At 44.4% G+C, this 20,408-nt stretch overlaps 1 long non-coding RNA gene across 1 annotated transcript in view; it reads left to right on the forward strand.

Moving 5' to 3' along the window:
* The window catches only part of LOC102157744 (uncharacterized), a 312,356-nt gene that overhangs the window by 174,760 nt on the left and 117,188 nt on the right, over nucleotides 1–20,408 (forward strand). The window contains exon 4 of the long non-coding RNA XR_014840344.1: nucleotides 18,147–18,263. This is a non-coding gene — a long non-coding RNA (uncharacterized LOC102157744). The remainder of the gene's footprint in view (nucleotides 1–18,146; nucleotides 18,264–20,408) is intronic.

Below are 20,408 nucleotides of genomic sequence, written 5' to 3' on the forward strand. Positions count from 1 at the left end.
TCTAAACCCCTGGGCATGGGCCACAGGACAGCCACAGTCCCTTCCTGTTCTGCCCACTGGCTTCTCTTTGTGCACTGAGCATCTGGTAGGCATGTGTGGTCCTGTGGAATTGCTCTGTGTGTGTGTGTGGAGGGGGGCTGCCTTCCTTTGCATGCTTCTCAGGGAAGCTTCGTCTTTGTTCCAGAGGATTCTGGTGCTGGGCAAGATGAGCAGAGGTCTCTTCTCACGTCAGACTAAGGGTCTAGTCAGGAGAGAGTGACCACACTGATTCCTGGGACAGGGAAAAGCTAAGATAAAGAATTGTTAACTAGTAGAGGTGGTTGACTATAGAGGGGCCTAAAAGAAGATTCTAAGAGGGTCCAGAAGGAAGGAAAGGCAGGCTTAGAACCTACAATCTGAGAAAGAGATTCTTTTAAAAAATCTTATTAATCTGCTGAATTTAGGGATTTTTACATTAGCCAGCATTACTGCCAATGAATCTAATGGTATTTTGGCTCAGAAACCAGAAGGACATGTCATCCTTCTTTGTGCCTGATTAGTAAAAGGAGCCACTGTGTCTCCGTGGCTTCCTGCTCCTGTGAGCTATGTGCCCTGGGTTGGCACCCAGGACCGCATCTAAAGGAGCAACAATTATTTATCTCATGGTCACTGTGTATTGATGGGGCAGGACTGCTGTCCTCTATGCTGGCTGGAAAAATGGACCTGGCTCTCCTCCCGACTCATCCCAGGATGGGGGGCCCTATTCTTTACATCTGGATAGTGTATCACATACCTTTAGCATCGCAGTTCACACTCTTGTCCCCTATTCATTTTCAGCCCCAATGGAAAGTGGAAAGTTCCTCAGTGGGCTTTCAGCAGCTCACTCCAGGAGCCCGCAGTGGTCTTTCCTTCCACCCTTAGTGTTTCTCTGATGTCAGTGGGAGCTCACTCATCAACGCTGAGTTTAGGAGCCAATCGATAGTTCCTTTACCTTGGATGGACCCTTCTGAGAGGTGACACTCCTTCTCTGGTCCCAGGTGGGACCAAGCCCCAGATGCACAGGGCAGTGATGTCAATCATACTCCTATGTGTGAGATTTTCTTCCTTCTCTCAACATCCCGGCCCCTTCCTGGTGCCCCCTGAGATTCTCTTACAAATCAGCTACTCACACCCCAGTCTCTGTTTTCAAGGGAACCCAAGCTAAGACAAGCAGTGACAAAATGCCATGCTCTGGCCTCATTTCTCAGCTGTGTCTCCAATTCGAGTTTGCTTTGTTCTTTGGCAGTTCTGAGCCCCCCCCCCCTTTTTTTTGGTCTTTTTGTCTTTTCTAGGGTCACATCTGCGCCATGTGGAGGTTCCCAGGCTAGGGGTCTAATTGGAGTTGTAGCCGCCAGCCTATACCACAGCCACAGCAACGCGGGATCCTTAACCCGCTGAGCGAGGCCAGGGATCGAACCCGCAACCTCATGGTTCCTAGTCGGATTCGTTAACCACTGAGCCATGACAGGAACTCTGTTCTGAGCACTTGAATAAAGCTTCTTGTTTATGGCCTGTTCTCACCCCTGTGTGTCTCTTCTCCCACATTAGACTCTTGGGGAGATGAGGAGCTGGTCTTGCACTCCTGGTGGTCTCTATCAGATGCTAGGACTGGAAAGATTCAGAGTGACCAAAACCAGGAGGAGAGCACCCCCAAAGAATTCTGCCTTGGTGTCATTTCCTTCAGTCAAAGAATTTATGTTATACATGGTGCTAAGGGTGTACTCCATGGCATTGGAATACCACATTGAACTTGAAGCACGTGTTTTAACATGCCAATATACAAAAGAATGTCATTCCACTTAGGCTTATTGAGGATGGAGATATAGTGTCTTATTATGCAAGAAATGTGCCTGCCGACCTAGGTCTTTGGGATCCATGTGGTGAAGGTGGGAGTTCTTTATTTTTTAAAAAAAATCCTCTTTTGTAATTAATTACAGTAAGAAATGAACTTTTCCCCATTATCGTCTATCATGTACCTCTTGCCAATTAGCATGGTTGCACTTCACGGCTTAGTTTGGTAGCCGTCGTGCAACTTAAGAAATACTGCACCATCCTTGAATATTAATTCAAGTGTCTCTCCCCAAGGCATTAAACCTTCTGACACTCTGGACTCTTTCTACTTGGGAGAAAGGTTTTGGATTTTCAATTCGAATAAAGCCGAGGTCATATATACAAGTCATCCCTTTCAATACTGAAAAAGAATCCCTGCCCTCATAGTAGCCCACTGCCTGTCAAGGAAAAGAGAGGCTAACACATCTTTAAGAGATAAAGATGCCACTAAAATATGGCACCAGTGAACCTGCAATGATTCTACAAAACAGAACCAACCTCACAGACATAGAGAACAGACCTGAGGTTGCCAAGGGGGATGGCGGAGGGAGTGGGATGGACGGAGAGTCTGGGGTTTAGTAGATGCAAACTGTCACATTTGGAATGGATAAGCAGTGACGTCCTGCTGTATAGCACAGGGAACTATAGCCAGTCTCTTGGGATAGACCATGATGGAAGATAATATGAGAAAAAGAATATCTATATACGACTGGGTCACTTTGCTGTAAAGCAGACATTGGCACAACATTGTAAATCAACTATACTTTAATCAAAAAAAAAAAAAAAAGATTCCATCCCAGCACAAGAGGCTCTTTGGTATTCCTTCCCAGATTGGGATTCCCAAGATTTCACTGAAGGTGATCCAATATGTTTTAAAAACTTATCGGCTCAGAAAAGGCTTTTTGAGATGTGGCCCTTAGTCCTGTGCCTGGTGCATGATACGGGACCTGTAAGTCTCTCTTTGGACACTGAGGGAATTATACCCCATCATCACCAGGCACCTTGGAGTGAAACTCTGCAAAGTGCTGGTGTGTGTGTGACGGGAGAGCTTGTATCCTGGGGGGACCACTGTGCACAATGTTCTTCTGGGATCAGAGTCCAGGAGCTCCCTGTGTGCCCAGGAAAGAGCTACACGTTTCCTAGGAGACCTGACAGTTCATGCACAGGTGGTTTGCTCAGCAGGAAGATGCATCCTCTCAACAAGAGGCCCAGCATTTGATGGAGCAGGAGGTGCTCCCCTCAGCTAGGCCCTTCCAAGGGGCTGCAAGGAACTCAACTCTCTTTTCCATGTTGGCAATTGCCCATTGAAGCCTCCTGAAAGAAGCCTTCTGGACACAGCTCAGGTTTGCGTCAGTTCACCCTTTTTGATTCATGCAGAACTTGAGCCAAACGTGGTTGGTAATTTTTCCATATTCCCTCAAGCCATGTCTCCAGCCAGCCTCTGTAGTAATTGCTAGACCTGGAGGCAGGTGTCTGCACTCTGACCTGTTTCTTTCTACCAGTTCCTTATAAACACTTTTGACCACAGTTAGTCCATTTATCAAGAAAAGTAACCCCTCTCAAAGACCCTTGCAGGCAGCACCACATGCCTAACTCGCCCTAACTTTTTGATTTATAACTGAGATTCCATTCCCAGTTTCCTGGCCTGTGGATTCCTCAGCCGCTCCCACAATCCCTTTTCCCACAAGGATTCATTTGCTTATTTGTTTGTTCATCAAATATTTATGGGCTACTGGGCTTTGTGAAGGCTGAGATGAATCAGACAAATGCCAGGCCCTCGAGAGGTTCACAGCCCAGGGAATAAGAAAGACACATACAACTGAAAATGCCAATCAGTGTGATGGAGCTATAAAAGCGGGGGGCCCAGGAGTTGTGAAGCAGAGAAGGGGCTAGGAACAGGGGTGCTGGAAAGATCCCCTGCAGGAAGTGGGATTTTACGGGAGGAAAGAGGGCAGGAGTTAACTCTCTGAAATGGTGGGGTGGGAAGCATTCCTAGCACATTTCAGGCATGTGAGATGTGGCCTGGGGACAGGGTGACGGTTAAGCTCTGGAAGGCTTGAATGTCACGAAAAGCACATGCCTTCTGCAAAGGACTTTGTGTGTACTCTAGGCAGAGGCACTGTTGGGAATCTGCTTAGCTGAGGAACAGCTGTCAGGTCTCTGGTTTGGAGGCTGGATTGGAGGGGCTGAGATTGGCTGTGGGTAGGCAGATGGTGAGGGTGGAAAGAAAGCACAAGCTGTGAGCAGAGCAGGGGAAAGGGGTGTGGAGGAGAAGCATCGGTTAAGAGGGCTTGTTGGATGCTGGGATCCATGGGTGTGTGGAAGTCAGTGGCTGGGGCTTGGGGCTGATGGTGAAGACAGGAGCTGACTCTTCAGTGTCTCTGAATGCATATCAGTGTCTAGACTTCGCAAGTCTCCACCACCATGGCCATAATTGCTGCCAATGCAGCTCTTTCCCAAACTGCCCTGGAGGACCAGTCTCCTTGTCCCTACCCTGTCTTCATCCCCTCCCGAAGGCAAGCCCACCTTCTCCTTGGGCCAGTCTTAGGACTTCTCCCAACATCCACACACACCAGCATGTCCTTTCTCTTGGACTCCGGAGCTCGCCTCCTGCACAAATACTGATCTTTGGCAGGGTTGATATTGCTCTTTATATTAACGATGAACTTGTTCACCAAAAAATAATTAGCATGAGAAGACTGAATAGTATGAGGGGCCTCATTAATTTCACCAAGTTTATTTAAATCACAGCAGGATGTCAAATCAATAATGATGACTAATTAAGAAAAACACATCTGATTACCTTAAAGCACATGAAGGGGGTGGCCCAAAGGCTAGTGTGGAGGGGGGAGGAGAGTGGGCAGTTTCTGGTAGGCAGAGGTGGGACCTCCTGTCTTAAATGGAGCGGACCAAAAGTGAGGACCTCAAGATCTGATGTGCTAGGTAGGTGGTCTTCCTGAATTAGGGAACTGGTTGACTACCGCCAATCTGGAGTTTGAAGTGATAACTCCAGAGTAACCCCTGGGCTGAGACCCCACCTCATCATGAGATGTCCCCCTCCCATCCCCTCTCTGAGATTTCATTAGGAGACTAGGGTGAAAAATAAGGTATCAGACCCAACTGTTTGTTTGTTCTTTTGTCTTTTTAGGGCTGCACCAGCAGCATATGGAGGTTCCCAGGCTAGGGGTCGAGTCAGAGCTGTAGCCGCCAGCCTACGCCAGAGCCATAGCAACTTGGGATCCAAGCCGCGTCTGCAACCTACACCACAGCTCATGGCAACGCCAGATCCTTAACCCACTGAGCGAGGCCAGGGATCGAACATGCATCCTCAAGGATACTAGTTGGATTCATTTCCTCTGAGCCACAACAGGAACTCCCCCACAACTGGTCTTGAATCCTGATCCCTCCACTTAAATCTATGCAGCTTTGGGCAAGTCACATAGTAAGCAGAGAACGTTAAGGCTCACCTTCTAGGATACTGTGAATTTTAAATGAGGTGCCTTGGAAGGGCTTGGTTGCCCCATGTAGAAAGGTTCTCAGGAAGTGTCCTCCCCCACTTGAAGGCATCCCTCCCCTCTCCAAGTGTCCCTTTGCTTGCTTTTCTCCCAGGCTTGTGGCTATGTCCCCCCTCAGAGGCACCCCAAGTCTTCCCTTCCTGTTTCTCTGCATGCTGAAGCTGCTGTAAGATGCCCCAGGAATCTGTAATCACCTATTGGAGGTGACTTTCTTTCTTCAGCTTCCGCCCTGCACCTGCTTGGAAGCAGTGCAGAGCTTTGGGAGCTTATGCCATCAGGACGTTCAGGCGGGGCCCACCAGCTTCCAACAGGACAGTTCATTCTGAGCACACACCTGGAGTGACGGCAGGGGGATGAGGGGAACCTTGGTTGGCAAAGGAGCATCTTCTCCTCTGCTCTCCGCCAGCGAGGGGGCTGCTGGGCGCCGAGAGTCGGTGCATTTCTTTGCCTAGAAATCTGTGCTTTTCCTAGAGTGCCCTGGAAACTTTAGTTTTCTTGGGGTGACTTCTTTTTCATGTCTCAGTTCTTGGTTCAGATGTCACTTCCTCAGTGTAGTTTACGCTGACCACATTCTAAGGAAGCCCTCCCTTGGTTCAGTCATTCCACCTCACTTATTTCTAGGATTTTTTGCTGTCTGGGGCTGCGTGCTTATGTGTCTCTTCTCTAGCGTCCATCTCAACAAACCCCTCTGAGAGCAAGGACGTTTCCACAGTTCTGGTGCTTTGAGCAATGCTATGGGACACAACAGGGACCCCACAAATATTAGTTGAAGGGATGAGGAAGAAATGGGAACCATCTGGAGGTGAGTCACGGAGGGGAGTGAGCGCAGGGCTCAGACTCAGAACAGGGCACTGCAGGCAACACAGGAAGTTGAGATTTGAAGGCCATTCTGACCAGACTGGGGCCTCAGACTGCTGGTGTGTTTCTCCTGAGCAAGTTTCAACAGGTCTGGGAACTTGGAAAGCACGGAGCCTGCCACATGGTCACTGGTCTGCTCAGGCGTATGAAGAGGGAGGTGGCAGGAGACCCAGTTCCATCTATAGCACTTTCCTCTGTTCCAGTGTCAACTCCAGTGGGCAGATAGTTCTTTTCCTCTATGTTCCATTTCCTTCTCAAGGGGCACCTCTAGCTGCTAGCTCATGGGCAACAGGGAGAAAAATACCTCCCAACAAGGTTCTCTTGACTCAGGGGTCAGCTCCATGTCCTGCTCCGATGTCCTGCTGCATCTTTCCTCCAGCATCCCTGAAGGCACCCCTCGTCCTGTTTATTAACCCAAACACCTTGCAGGTACATCACGTTGGCCAAGGAATTCTTTCAGGACCCTTTTAGTGTGGGGACCTGGGACGGTTACCCCAAGGGAGACTGAGGGCAGTGTTCTGGATGCTCTTCTCAATAAATGTGAAAGAAAAAGATGGCACAGATGATCACACAACCGTTTTAATAAAGATCATAGAAGGGTGGCACAATGCCCCCCAAAGGGTTCAAACCATTCCTTACCCGACACACTAACCCCACGGAACTTGTCTGCTCTGCCAGGTGTGGGGACCTGTGCTGCCATTCACAGCCAAGTGTAGGGTGAGCGAGGGATGCTCTGGTTCATAGGAAGGCACAGCAAAGAGCAGATCTTGGGGGTTAAATTCCCCCATCTTTGGCTTTGCTCTGACTCTGTTCCTGCTTGTCCTGCAGAATCTGCAAAGAGCCCAGTTAATGAGCAGCAACTCCATCCTCACCAACCACAGCTGAAGTTTCCTTCTGCCTCTGGCAATTTCACCTGCTGTGCTCTCCTCACGGGGCCCCAGGTAGAAACTGGAGCAAGTTGGGAGAAGTTTAATTGGGCCCCACATGTGATTAACCAAGACTGGCTTGCATATGCTTTGCTGGTGTTGAGGATGCCACAAATTCTAGCATTACCCAGTGGGTCCTAAAAGCCATTCTGCTTTTAATGTTCCTTGCCTAGTGTACTCAAGTTGGAATTTCAATCAAAGGGTAACATCTATGTGGGGGATAACTTTATAGTTTATCTTAATATAATAGCTAATAAATGTCATGTTTTAGAGGAGCTTTTTAAAAACAATAGTTTTAACAATGTTATATACTTTTTTTTTTTGTCTTTTTGCCTTTTCTAGGGCTGCTCCCACAGCATATGGAGATTCCCAGGCTAGGGGTCTAATCGAAGCTGTAGCCACCAGCTTATGCCAGAGCCACAGCAACTCGAGATCTGAGCCGCATCTTCAACCTACACCACAGCTCACGACAACGCCAGATCCTTAACCCACTGAGCAAGGCCAGGGATGGAACCCGCAACCTCATGGTTCCTAGTCGGATTCGTTAACCACTGAGCCACGACGAGAACTCCAACAATGTTATATATACTTTTAAGGGAATCTAGCAAGCCATTGACTGAATCTGGTACACTATAATTTTAGGCATTATAAAAGCAGAGAACAAGAAGGGGGAGAGGCAGCCTCAACGGTACTGAACCAGAGCCAAAACAGATGTTGGGGTGTTCACAGAAATAAAAAGGAAGCATCCTGCATCCCTCTAACTCAGGTCCAAAAAGGATGCCTTGTCAACAAGCTGCCTCCTTTAAATTGGAAAGACGTTAAGTGTTAATGCAGGATGAGGGGACCTTCTTGGAATCAATGTTTCTAGTGCTAGCGTTTGAGAACCAACTCTTTACTGACTCCATCTGGGACATATGATGTTGAGGGAAATTGGAGCAAGGGTTTAGGGGAAGGAGCACATGAAAGGAATCCACAGTCCTAGTCTCACCCCGGCCAGGCCTGTGACACCACCGGCAGCTTTAGGTGGATCCCTTAACCTCCCAGAGTTTATGCTCTTCATCTGTGAGCTGAGAGTTTGGGACAAGGTGGTCTCTGCTATGATTTCTGGCTCTGTGCTTGTATGGCCCTATCCCACATTCCCAATGTTTTGAAGAAGAGGGAAGCAGGGCTTCTCCAAAGCCAGTATCTATTTTTATAAGGGAACAAACACTCACCAAAAAGCATGTGTCATCTGGCTGATACTATACAACATCCTGGGAAAATCAGACGCATTTGTGCATCTCTGCTAAATGTCATCTCAAAAGAGGTGAGTTTCTGGAGTTCCCATCATGGCTCAGCAGAAACCAATCTGACTAGGAACCATGAGGTTGCGGGTTCGATCCCTGGCCTTGCTCAGTGGGTTAAGGATCTGGCATTACCGTGAGCTGTGGTGTAGGTAGCAGATGTTGCTTGGCTCTGACGTTGCTGTGGCTGTGGTATAGGCCTGCAGCTATAGCTCCGATTTGAACCCTAGCCTGGGAATCTCCCTATGCTGTGGGTGTGGCCCTAAAAAGCAAAAAAACCTTAGCTCTTTTAAAAATGAGAAGAGTGGAAGTTCCTCATGGATCAGCAGGTTAAGGATCTGGCATTGTTACAGCTGTGGTTCAGCTTGGGTCCCTGGCCCAGGAAATTGTGCACGCCACGAGTGCAGCCAAAGAAGAGATAGAGAACTTTTGTTTCTTAGGAAGATTATTTGAAGTGTAAAGAAAAAAACTCTTACAATCTGTTATTAGGAAAAGAGCAATAGTTCAAGAAAATGTTGTTGTTTTAAAGGAGAAAAACCAAACTCTTAGTTTTGTATCAGTATTGATACTAAATCTCATAAATAAATGACCCAATATTAGCTAACTTTAACTTTCTGATATAGGTGCCTTTTTCAAGATTTCCTGCAGACCTTCCACTGTTTGGTTTTGAGTTACGAAAAAGACTCTGGAAATTCTTTTAAGGCAGATATTATAAGACATCATTATCATTTAAAAGTATATTCTTAAAATTTTACTCTACACATCAGCTTAAAACACATGGTAACTCAGATGAAGTTTCTTTTTTATTATTTATATTTATTAATATAGTGTAAATATAATTTATTATGTGTTATATTTATTAATATCATAACTACCCTTATTAACCAGAGGTTTACCCAAATTTTGTGAACTTGAAAAACATTTAGGTTAGTTTCTCTATTTCTGAGAATTTTAGGAATATTTAATTCATAGAAGTACTTAATGTATCTCTAATCCAACTTAGATGATGTCCTTAGAAAAAGGGGAGATTTGCACACAGACACACAGAGAGAAGATGGTGTAGAAGACAGCCACGTGGTTGAAGTGATGCAGGCTTACAAGCCGAGAAGTGCCAAGGAATGCTAGCCAACATGAGAAGCTAGAGGAGGCAAGGCAGGATCACTCCTCCCCCCGCCCCGCCCCGCCCCGCCCCGAGACATGTGAGGGTGCATAGCTCCATCAGTTCTTTGATTTTGAACTTCTAGCCTCCAGAACTTTGAGACAATGCAATTCTCTTGCTTTAAGACACCTAGTTCGTGGGACTTGTGGGACTTTACCCTAGGAAACAAATGCAGGTGGCAAGCCAGGGAGGAGAGACCTGTGATGCATGGACAGAGCAGGCTGAGGAGTCACTGAGGCAAAGGCAGGAAATCCAGAGGTGATCTGTCTCAGAGAAGCCAAGAGAAGGAAGCGTGGTCAGAAGTGATGGAGAGAAATTTCTGCTGAGGGTCTCGGAAGGTAGGCAGGGAGATTTGGAATTTGATATTCAAGATGTCACTGTGGACTTGTGGAAGAGCAATTCTAGGAGAAGGTGGAGAACCAGGACTGCTGAAGAAGTCTCCTTGGGCCAGCCCTCTTCCCATAGGCCATACCAGCCATTCACCATTTGACTCCCACGGAGCTAAAACACACATTATTGGTGCAGTTTGCCTGTGAGGACCAAACTGATTTATCCCTTGCTTCTGGGTCTTCTTCTTTAATTAAGATATAAAAGTAAAACATTTATTACAAAGGAAAAAAGGTGTTTTATGGCAGCTTGGGGAATGGAACTGTTTATTAAGAATGCAAGGTAGAGAATAAATGCAATGAAATTACTCAGCAAAACAAAGCTCTCAAATAAATATATGAAAAAATGCTCAACTTTACCCATAATCAAAGAAATGCAAAATAAAGCAGTGAGATGCTCTTTTTCTTTCATTGACTTGGCAAAGATTAAAATATATATGTGTATGTATATATATATGTGTGTGTGATAACACCCATGAGGGTTAGGCTAGATGTTTACATGTGACTGGGCATTTCAACACAACAATGGGAGCAGAACCGCTCAGAGTGATATTCTGATGGGATATTTAAGAGCCTAAAAATAGACATAGTTGCTGACCCAGAATTCCATTTCTAGCTCTTTATTTTAAGGAAATAATTAAAGCTATTTTCCAAGTCTTTATTATAGGAATATACCTGTCAGTGTTAGTTATATTACCCACATATGAAAACAAATGGATATTCAGTAATACTGAATTAGTTAAATGTTATAGTTATATGATTAGATAACAAAGTCATTAAATAATGGTTTAGGAAATATGTATAGACAACAAAGACATTCAGAATGTATTAAATAGGAGTAAAAAGGAATCAAAACAATATTTACAGAAGGAACCAATAAAAAAGTTTTAAATAATACCTGAACCAAAATTATGCAAAGTAATTAACAGGAATTAATATGGGATAGTGGGATAATGGGTGATTTAAAAATTTTGCTCATATTTCTTTTTTGATTTTTCTTTTTTTCCCCTAAAATGAGCATTAATTTATTGCATATTTGAGATGAATAGGTATAAATAAGAAATTGAGTCTATTCAAGACTGGGTCTGAAGTTTTATCAAAAGATGAGGAGTGAGGAGTTCCCATTGTGGCTTAGCAGGTTAAGAACCCAATCTAATGTCCCTAAGGATCTGGGTTTGATCTCTGGCCTCACTCCAGTGGGTTAAGGATTTGGTGCTGCCTCAAGCTGTGGCATAGGCCACAGATGCAGCTTGGACCTGGTGTTGCTGTGGCTGTGGGGTAGGCTCTAGCTGTAGCTCCAATTCAACTTCTAGCCCAGGAATTTCCATATGCTGCAGGTGTGGCCCTAAAAAGAAAAGAAAAGGAACAAAGAGCTCTTTTTCTCACCCATTTTATTGATGAAGATATTTTGGCCCATTGAGGAAAGATGCTTGCCAACATGCGGATTTTTTTTTTTTTTTTTCATGCACTTGCCCAGAATGTGAGTATAGGGCCACTCACTTGGGGAGATCTGAAGGCGGCCATTTAAATGGTTACATGATGGATTGGACAGAAGTATAAATCCAGTTCCTGATTCACCAACTGTCTACTTTCCCCACCACGACATCCTCAACCACTCTGTCCTGAGGTCTGTCTTACATTTAGGATTCCATTGTGAAAGGGGATTTCTCCACTTCTCAGCTCATCTCATCATTTTGTTTCAAACGCATTTTTTTAGGCTCTTGAAGCGTTTTCCTTCCTGGACACATGGAACATCACAGACTACAGATGCTAAATTCTTCTTTCTGTAACCAAAGTTGTCCTCACTATTCAGGGGCAGTGATGAGTCGGATCCTTTCAATACAGCCTGCTGTCCTACTCCAAACCAGTGAGGTCACAAGATGAGCCCCTAACACATTGGGCAATGGAGGAAATTTAAACGTCCCTTACCAAGGGCAGGAAATTATTTTACTGATAATAACAAGGTCAATAACAACTGGAGAGAACCTGAGAAAAGTTTCAAGGATGAGGCAATCCTTGAAAGCACTGGATGGGCTATGCTAAAAATTAGCATGGTCACTGAGTGGGTTGTTCAACCAAACCCTTTAGGAAGGAAAAGTCAAAAATAGGAAACAAAAAAATGATGGAGTAGTTACACAGATCTTCAGTTTGCTTAATGTGCAATTAGGTTTGACACATAATATATAGGCACTTGATTCATTTCCAACTGGCCACTTTATCTTCTGCAAATGATTCGTTGATTATAATTCAACTAATATCATCTTCCCTTTAGACCACTATAATCAATGCAGGAAAAGCTTTGAATTATGTGTTCTTTCAGATACTATTTAAAAAGTCAACCTTACTCTTTTCATGCCCAAAGGTAGGATTTTGTAAGCTTTGCTGTGGTTTGGATCAAACTAAAGAGAGATTTTTTTTTTTGCTCCATAAAATAGGACAAAACACTCCATTTTTTTGTGGGTTGAAAGATGTGTTGTCAATATTAGCATCTACCACATGATGAGCTGTCTTTTCTCTTTGAGCAGAATTGTGGGCTAAAACTCTTTTCTTTAAATAGAAAAGATAAATCCTAGAACAACAAGAGACTGAGATCAATCAAAAGAGAATAGGAATTTTTTTTCTACAAACTGTAATGCCAAGTAATATCTAGATATTTTCTACATGCTAATATTATCCATAAGCTTGAAGGTGATGGCCATTAATTAAGAATGGTCCAGGTCATCAGAATTGGTCTTTAAGAGGGGATAACAGAGGAGCTCCCTGGTAGGCTAGTGGGTTAAGGATCTGGCATTGTCAATGCTATGGCTTGGGTTACTGCCATGGTACGGGTTTGATCCCTGGCTTGGGAACTTCTGCATGACCAGATGACCATTGTGAGTTAGAAAGGGGTTTTGAGTCCTATTACTGAAGCCCTCAGGGCAGAAATTATGGGTCATCAGTAATATGCATTTGCAACACTCTTACAGGTATATAAGAGCATCTGGCTGAGGGAGGGAGTGGGAGGTGAAATCAAAGCCATGCTCAGCTGTTCCCAGAAGGAAGTGATCTCTTTTGCTAATTTAACTTGATGTATTAATTTACCAAAGAAATATTTATTGAGTGCCTACAATGTGCTAAGTCTTGAGGATATACCAAAAACAAACAAACATGCAAAAAACAGAAAACAGCAACAGCAAAAGAGATCCAGCCCTCATGAAGCTAGTCCATTGGGAAGAATTGGGGACCATAGCTTCTCTCAGCCTGAGTTTCTGCCTCTGAAGAACAAGGACAACATTTTGTATATGTACACGCCCGACCCAAACCGAGGGTTAACGAGCAAGCATTCCTTCCATGGTTGTTTGTTTTTAATTTTTCTTTGAGAAAAATTTCTTCATGCTTGGTTCCTCTTTTTTTCATCATCAGGAATTAACAGCTGAATCCACTTTGTGGGAGTTTTACTTCTAAGAAGTCACGTGGATCCATGACATTTAGGCTTTTGACCTTTTGAGTTGACATTGTTTTCTCATAGAGGAAAGGCTGTCCATGGATTTATCCTTTTCCCATAATCATCATCAATCCTCTGTGTACACCAGAGCGTTGTTAAGACAGACAAAGGGACAGAAAGTGTCAGGGATGGAAAGGAACTTAGGAATTACTTAGGGGTGAAGGAGGACTCTGAGGCTTGGGGAGGGTGTGACATGTCTGTTGTTACAAGCTGGGCAGTGGCTAAGCTTGGATTGGAAACTGGCTCTCTGTTTCTCACCACGATCTCTGTGTCAACATATAACCTTGGAACTGCTTTCAGAGGATCAGACCATGAATGTGCATTTGAAAATAACCTTGTTCTCAGTATATGAAACAACTTTGTGGAGAACAGGCCATGCCTGTTCCAAATCCTGCTTCTCCCCAGTCTAGAGGGTTCTTGAATTTCCTCTGCTCAGCAATGAAGTAGCTGGGGACCTTTCATGATTGGATTCATTAGTTTGTGGCGGTTCCAAGCTGTAACATAAATCTCCAAAGAGAACCATCTCGTGTCTTCTTCATTAAAATGAAGTCTTCCTTTGGTCTGTCTCTTCGGCACTCGTCCAGGTGTGGAGGAGAGGGACAGAGAGGCAGGGAGAGGGCTCCAGGCTCAAATGCCAGCAATCCAATTAAGGGAATGTTTAACCTTTGTAAACAAAGCCCCTGCTTGGCCTGCTTCTCAGATGGAGGGAGGAAAATTAACTGATTTAGTATGAAGCCCCATACTGAGCAGAGAAGACTGGTGTTTATAACATCCTTCCTGGCAGAGGGAGCCCAGCCTGCTGTTAAAAATTATTCTCCCTCGAAGGCCAACTGGCAGCAGATGCAGGAAAACATGCAGTGCAGTAAGCTACCTCCTCAGGTGCCCTCCCTGGTGAAGGGGACTGTTTACCTCTGCTTTTGGTTCAAAAGAGCCTTTGGAGGGTCCGGTCCAGCTGCTTGACTTGCATTAAGAACATGAGAAAGAAAATTAAATGTATGACAGCAAACAGTGGGAAGATAAGCAGAACATAGAATCAACTTTCACACTCCCTCAGATGGGGCAGACTTCCATGGTTTAGAAGCAGCCCATGAAACCACGAAGGAGAAGATCAAAAAGATTCTATGCCCATGTATGTAAAAATATCCAAGACAAATAAACTGAAAAACACTTGCCACAAAAGTGGTCTCAAAAGGCCATTGTGATTACTTGCAGTGAATTCATTAATGTGACATTTATTGGGCTTGCTTCTAGAGGTACAGAGATCAAAGGCTCAGGGCTCTAGATACTAGCCTGCAGAGGGGGATAGGATCCATCACCCTTGTTTCTAACTGCCTGTTTATTCATCCATCAACATTTGTGGTGACTCAGGGGGTATCTACGTACACAGTCACATACTGATAAGAACAGCACTAGGATACTCTCAGGTAAGTGGACAAGTACAAGAACTGGACATACAAACTGGACATTTACAAGAAATATATCTGATTAGAAAATAGTCTGTAAAAGTTCTCCATCTCATTAATAATCATTGGACTGCAAATGAAAACGAGGTCATTTTAGAATAGTACATTACCAGACTTATTTTTTTTTTAATGGTAATCCACAGGCTAGCACAGATGTAGAGAAATAAGTAATATCTCTTGTGAATAAGTAATATGCTCTTGTGAATAAAGGGTCTTTAGATAGTCTTTTGACAATATTATGAGAGTCTTTAAAATGTTCATATTATTTGAGAGTAACTGCACTTCTAGGAACTCATGCAAAAGAAATAATCAAAGACGCAGGCAAAGATCCACATGTAAGAATATTCAGAGTGTGTATATTCTCCTGAAACAAAAAGAATTTTAATGTCCAGCAATAGGCAAGGGGACAGTGAAATTAAGACACATCTGTACAATAGTTAATTTTGAGAAAAACTCATACTGAAGAATATTTAATGAAAATAGAGGTGTTCAAGATCTAATAAAAAAAGTGGGATACAAACTATACATGAGCAGCATCTAAAAAATAAAATGAATGACTACAACAGAAAAACAGACTTGGATACAGAGAACAAATTAGTGGTTACCAGTAGGAAAAAAAGTGGCAGGAAGAGCAAGATAGGGGAAAGGGATGAAGAGGCACAAACCACTGGGTATAAAATAAATGTTTCAAGGAGGTAATGTACAGCACAGGGAATGTAGCAAATATTTTTTAAAAATTTTATATGGAATGTTATTTATAAAAATATCAAATCACTCTCTCATGCATGTGAGACTAATATAATGTTGTAAGTCAACTATACTTCAACTGAAAAAGAAAAGGAGGGTGTTTAGCAGAATGCTGGTTATCTGTGGGTGGGGCAGGTGCGTTCTGTCCAATAGCCACGGAATTTGTGGGATGTGTGATGCCAGCAAATCACCGCACTTCCTGTTTCTCTAGTGATTCTGTGGGACCCTTGGCTTCGCTTAAGGATTTTCCTTTAGAAAAGTCCCTTTGACTCCCTGAAGGGGCCTTTCTCCTGAAAAGTTGGGAGAAAAACACTGGAGAAAGAGATTAAAATCCAACACAGATTTTGAGGGTTGAGAAGGGTGAGCTCTGGGGCCAACAGTACTGCGTTGCAGGGGACAAAAGATGAACCCTGGTCACTTGCACCCAGCATCCTGGGGTTGTAGGCACCCCAAGAGCCATGGTGCAGGGGAGCCAGAAAAGAGAGCTGTGGGGTCTTGGTCACCCACACTCAGCATCCTTGACTGAGGTCCATCTTGAGAAGAATGGGTCTTTTTCTTGGAGAAACCATGACTGTAGGTTGGCAGGCAACTTTGAGCTGGTGGTGGGGACTTGACTTTCCCTGAAATCAGGTACTTTGCAGGGTGCCTCCAGACCTAACAGGGGATGCATACAAAGACAGTGGTCATTAAGACAGAGACTTGACTATAAAGCCGTCTTGAGTTTAGAGGTCAGATTGTCCCATTTTGGAACCTGTAAGCCCCCAACATTTGGGGCCAATCTAGGGAGAGAAATCTCAAGAGGAAAAATGAGATGTCCTACAAGTAAAACATGAAGAGGCCGGGTTAATCATTGGAAAAATAAAAGCAACGAGACCAACTTCATGCATCTTATGGTTGTGAAGTGATGATGGCTATTTTTCTGCAGTGAACATATAATTTTATAAAGACAAAAAGAATAACCTTTAAACAACACACCCACCACCACCTCAATGTTTAAGCAAAGTGTGAGATTGAACCATGGGCTTTAAACCCACCTGGCCACATAGTTAAGCAGGTGGGAGGGTGAGCTGGTCTGTTTGATGGAGGTCCTCCTTTTGAGGCTCTGAGAGTGGGTGTGACATGTCAGCCCCCTCCTGGGAGTCTCCTGGCAGCTACACCTGTGCCTTAGGGGGCCTGCCTGCAGTCTCAGGTGTGTTTGGATGGCCTGTAGGATGCCTGCTTCCAGCCAGAGATTCCAAGTCAGAGTGTTTCTGACATCAGCAGTCTATCCCTGAGCTTCCAGATGGTGTTGAGCAGAGAAATCTTAATCCCAAAGCAACAGACACCCTTCTGTACCCTCGACACTGAATAAATCAGTGGTGATCTCTGACTCCATAATTCTAACGGAGCCATCTCTGATGGCTGCAGCAATTTTCTCTCTCGTGGGTTAGGGACTGGCCATAATTGATGAGGAAAGTGACAGCTCTTTGTCTTCCTTCACCACATTTGTCATTTGGCAGCTGGCTTATTCTTTATCTATTGCCTGTGACTCTCTCTCTGTGTCTCTCTCTCCCTGGGCACTTGTGGAGCAGATGTATCTCCTTCCTTCCCTACAGACAAAATCTATAAAGCCATAACATGTTTTTAATGTGATTCAACTTTTTGAAAAATGCATAATTGGAGAGTTCCAAAATAATTAGTTTATTATAGTGGGCCTGTAAAAATGAACTTGCATCTCATTTATGAGCCATTAGATCCCCTGTTCTGTGAGCCTGATTGCTATTAATGCCACCAGCATATAATTTAGCATACTTTATTAAAATGTGTCACAATTGAACATCTCTTATTCCCAACCCCCGTTTCTGGGGCTGGAATGGGTTGTTCTTCCCATAGCAGAATTCTTTCTATAGCAGGTGTGCAGCTTTATTAATTTATTAATTGATTTGTTTAATTGTGGTAAAATATACATAACTTACTATATTAACTTTATTATTATTATTATTGTTTTCTTTTTGTTGTTTCTTGGGCCGCTCCCGCAGCATATGGAGGTTCCCAGGCTAGGGGTTGAATCGGAGCTGTAGCCACCAGCCTACGCTGGAGCCACAGCAACGTGGGATCTGAGCCGCATCTGCAACCTACACCACAGCTCACATCAACACTGGATCCCTAACCCACTGAGCAAGGCCAGGGATCAAACCCGCAACCTCATGGTTCCTAGTCGGATTTGTTAACCACTGAGCCACAATGGGAACTCCCCGTATTAACCATTTAAAGCGCACAGTTCAGTGGTCTTAAAGATCTTCATATTGTTATGTAGCCGTCATCACCATCTAGCTCCAGGCAGCTTTTCACCTTGTAAAACCAAAACTCTGAAACCACTCAACAATCCTCTTGGCCTGCAGCTTTTGCTACAAAAGGTCCCCTCCCCACACCCCTAGTGAATTGCATTGTGAGGCCCTTTCTTTGGAAATATATAACATTTGTTGTGTTTCTTTCAGGAGCGCTTAAGCAAAGGAAAGAACTAAAGCATTAGAATGATGACAAAGAAAGAAGAAAAAAATTCAGGATGTGGCATGTGTGGACAATCCAGGCATAGATGGCCATTGTTCTAGGAGGTAAGAACAGTTAACTCTATTATAGGCACAAACTTGGATTTTTTCAGGTAAATATAATGAAAATTAAAATACTTAATTGCATATCCGGTATACATCTTCCGCATGTGCCAGATGGGCATGGAGGGGGAGGAAAGAACAAGTCACATCTCCTCCTTAAGAAACTGTAAGATCTGGTGGGAGCAAAGAGTAAGAATTGATGAAAATCTGTACAATATAAGAGATGAATAATAATGACACTGTAACAGAAACCTGACCTGTAGTCCTGGAGCACTGGAGGGCTGTACTCAGGGCAGAGGACCCAGGTGTGGGTCGAGAAGCTAAGAGTAGTTCTTCATCACCCCCTTAAGTGCCCCACAGACAGCTTCCCTGGGTGGGGAAAGCCTGCCCCCCAGGTAGAATGCTGGGAAGGGGCAGTGGACCACAGCAGGACCTCTGTCCCAGGGCCCAGCACATAATGTGCAAGCCCCTAACCAGAGCCCAGAGATGCTGAGCCCCAGATGACTGATTGCCCCTTTTTTCCTGCATGGATGTCATCAAGGGGCTGGCTGGAAGGTGGCTGGAATCTTCAGACAGAAACCCTAGAGCCTGTCACACAAAGTGAGAGAGTAACTCTGTCTCATTTCTTTGTGGTCTCATCACTGAAGAAGGAGAGGGCTCCCCCCACCCCTCTTCTCTCTTAAGGGGGCAAGTTGAGCTTTGGGACTTGATGTTCTGGGCTTACTCCAGGGATGCGATAAGAATCTTCCATTTTTTTGGTTTATAGAAGAAAACAACTAGATCGTCACAAAAATGGGGTCTGAATGGTGGGGGTGGGTATCTGGCCTTGGGGCAGAGTGATTTCTGAGGCCAGTGGAGGATGCAGAGGTGGTGCTCCCACATGTCAACTCAGGATGGCTGATACAGGGATGCTTGGAGACTGATCCAGAACACTAAGGTCATGGAGCCCCAAGGAAGGACCCATGAAACCTGGCAGATGGGAATGTGCTCTGTGAGTCTTGGAGCTGCTGCCTTATCACTGGGGCAAAGCCATTTGAACTTGGACCAACAGTGTCTTGGAGGCAACCACAGTGGACCAAACCCAGTAAGGGTGCTTCCTAGAATGCATGGATGGCTTGATCTCCTCTCTCCCCTGGCACTAGCTACAACTCTAATATAAGCCTATGGAAAAGAAGGGGCCCATTAAGAGCTGATGGTTGTATCTAAGCAATCTTGCCAAGGGTCTTCAACGCTTAAGTTAATTAGGAAGAAAAATAACATCAGAGCTTTTGCTCCTGAATATTGTGGAGCAGATTCTGTTATATTGACAAATGGAAAAATGGCTTGTGAGAATCTAGTGGGAGGTGGCATTTTACAAGACTCACCAGGGAAAAATTCTACAGCCCAGAACTGTTCAGGGGAATACCTACTACATTTAATTTCCAAGAATTAAAATTTATAAAATTTATGAATTTAACCAAGTGACTTTCTAATAGCTGCTTTACATCTAACTATGAACAACTGCTTTATGAAAAAGCAATTCATCGAGCAGGACAGTATGATAGAAGTAGGCCAAATGGGAGCGAAAGAAGGAGGAAGAAGAGGAAGAGAAAGAGAAAGAAGAGGAAAACAGAGAGGGCAGCTGACTATCCCTGGCTGTGATACTGGTTATCACTGTAATTTTGTGTCAGCAATCTCTGAGCCTGTTTTCTCTATCTGTGAAATAAAATGATGGGGTTGCAGTAAATCTGTTCTTCCAACAAAATTTTACATAGAAGCCCAGTATGTACAACAGATACCAGAAGGGCTAGTTTGATTCTTAGATTGAAGAAGCAGTGAGTGTGTGCGTGCGTGTGAATGAATGGGAAGACATTAACTCTACTTTGGAGCCAGTCAGAGGAGCTCTTGTGTCCAGGGAACCTCTCTCTGGTTGAATGTTCTCTCAGTGGCACATGGAAGCATCTGGAAGGCATTTGGGAGAGGAGATCAGAGATCAGAGGCATTTGGCTCAGGGGAGGGCCAGCATGAGTGTCAGGAAGCGCCAACCTGGCGCAGAGTCAGAATGCAGGAGTGACAGAAAAAATGGCCAGACCCACGCTGACATCAACTGGGACACCCCATCAGATGAAATCCAAGGCATCTGACATATCTGTGGCTGGTCTGCCAATA

The sequence above is a fragment of the Sus scrofa genome, chromosome 3 (genome assembly GCF_054392235.1).
Source record: "Sus scrofa isolate SSC_HxYL_T2T_F1_AM1 chromosome 3, Sscrofa_HxYL_maternal_Yorkshire_Landrace_v2.0, whole genome shotgun sequence".
In the NCBI taxonomy this organism is placed as follows: domain Eukaryota; kingdom Metazoa; phylum Chordata; class Mammalia; order Artiodactyla; family Suidae; genus Sus; species Sus scrofa.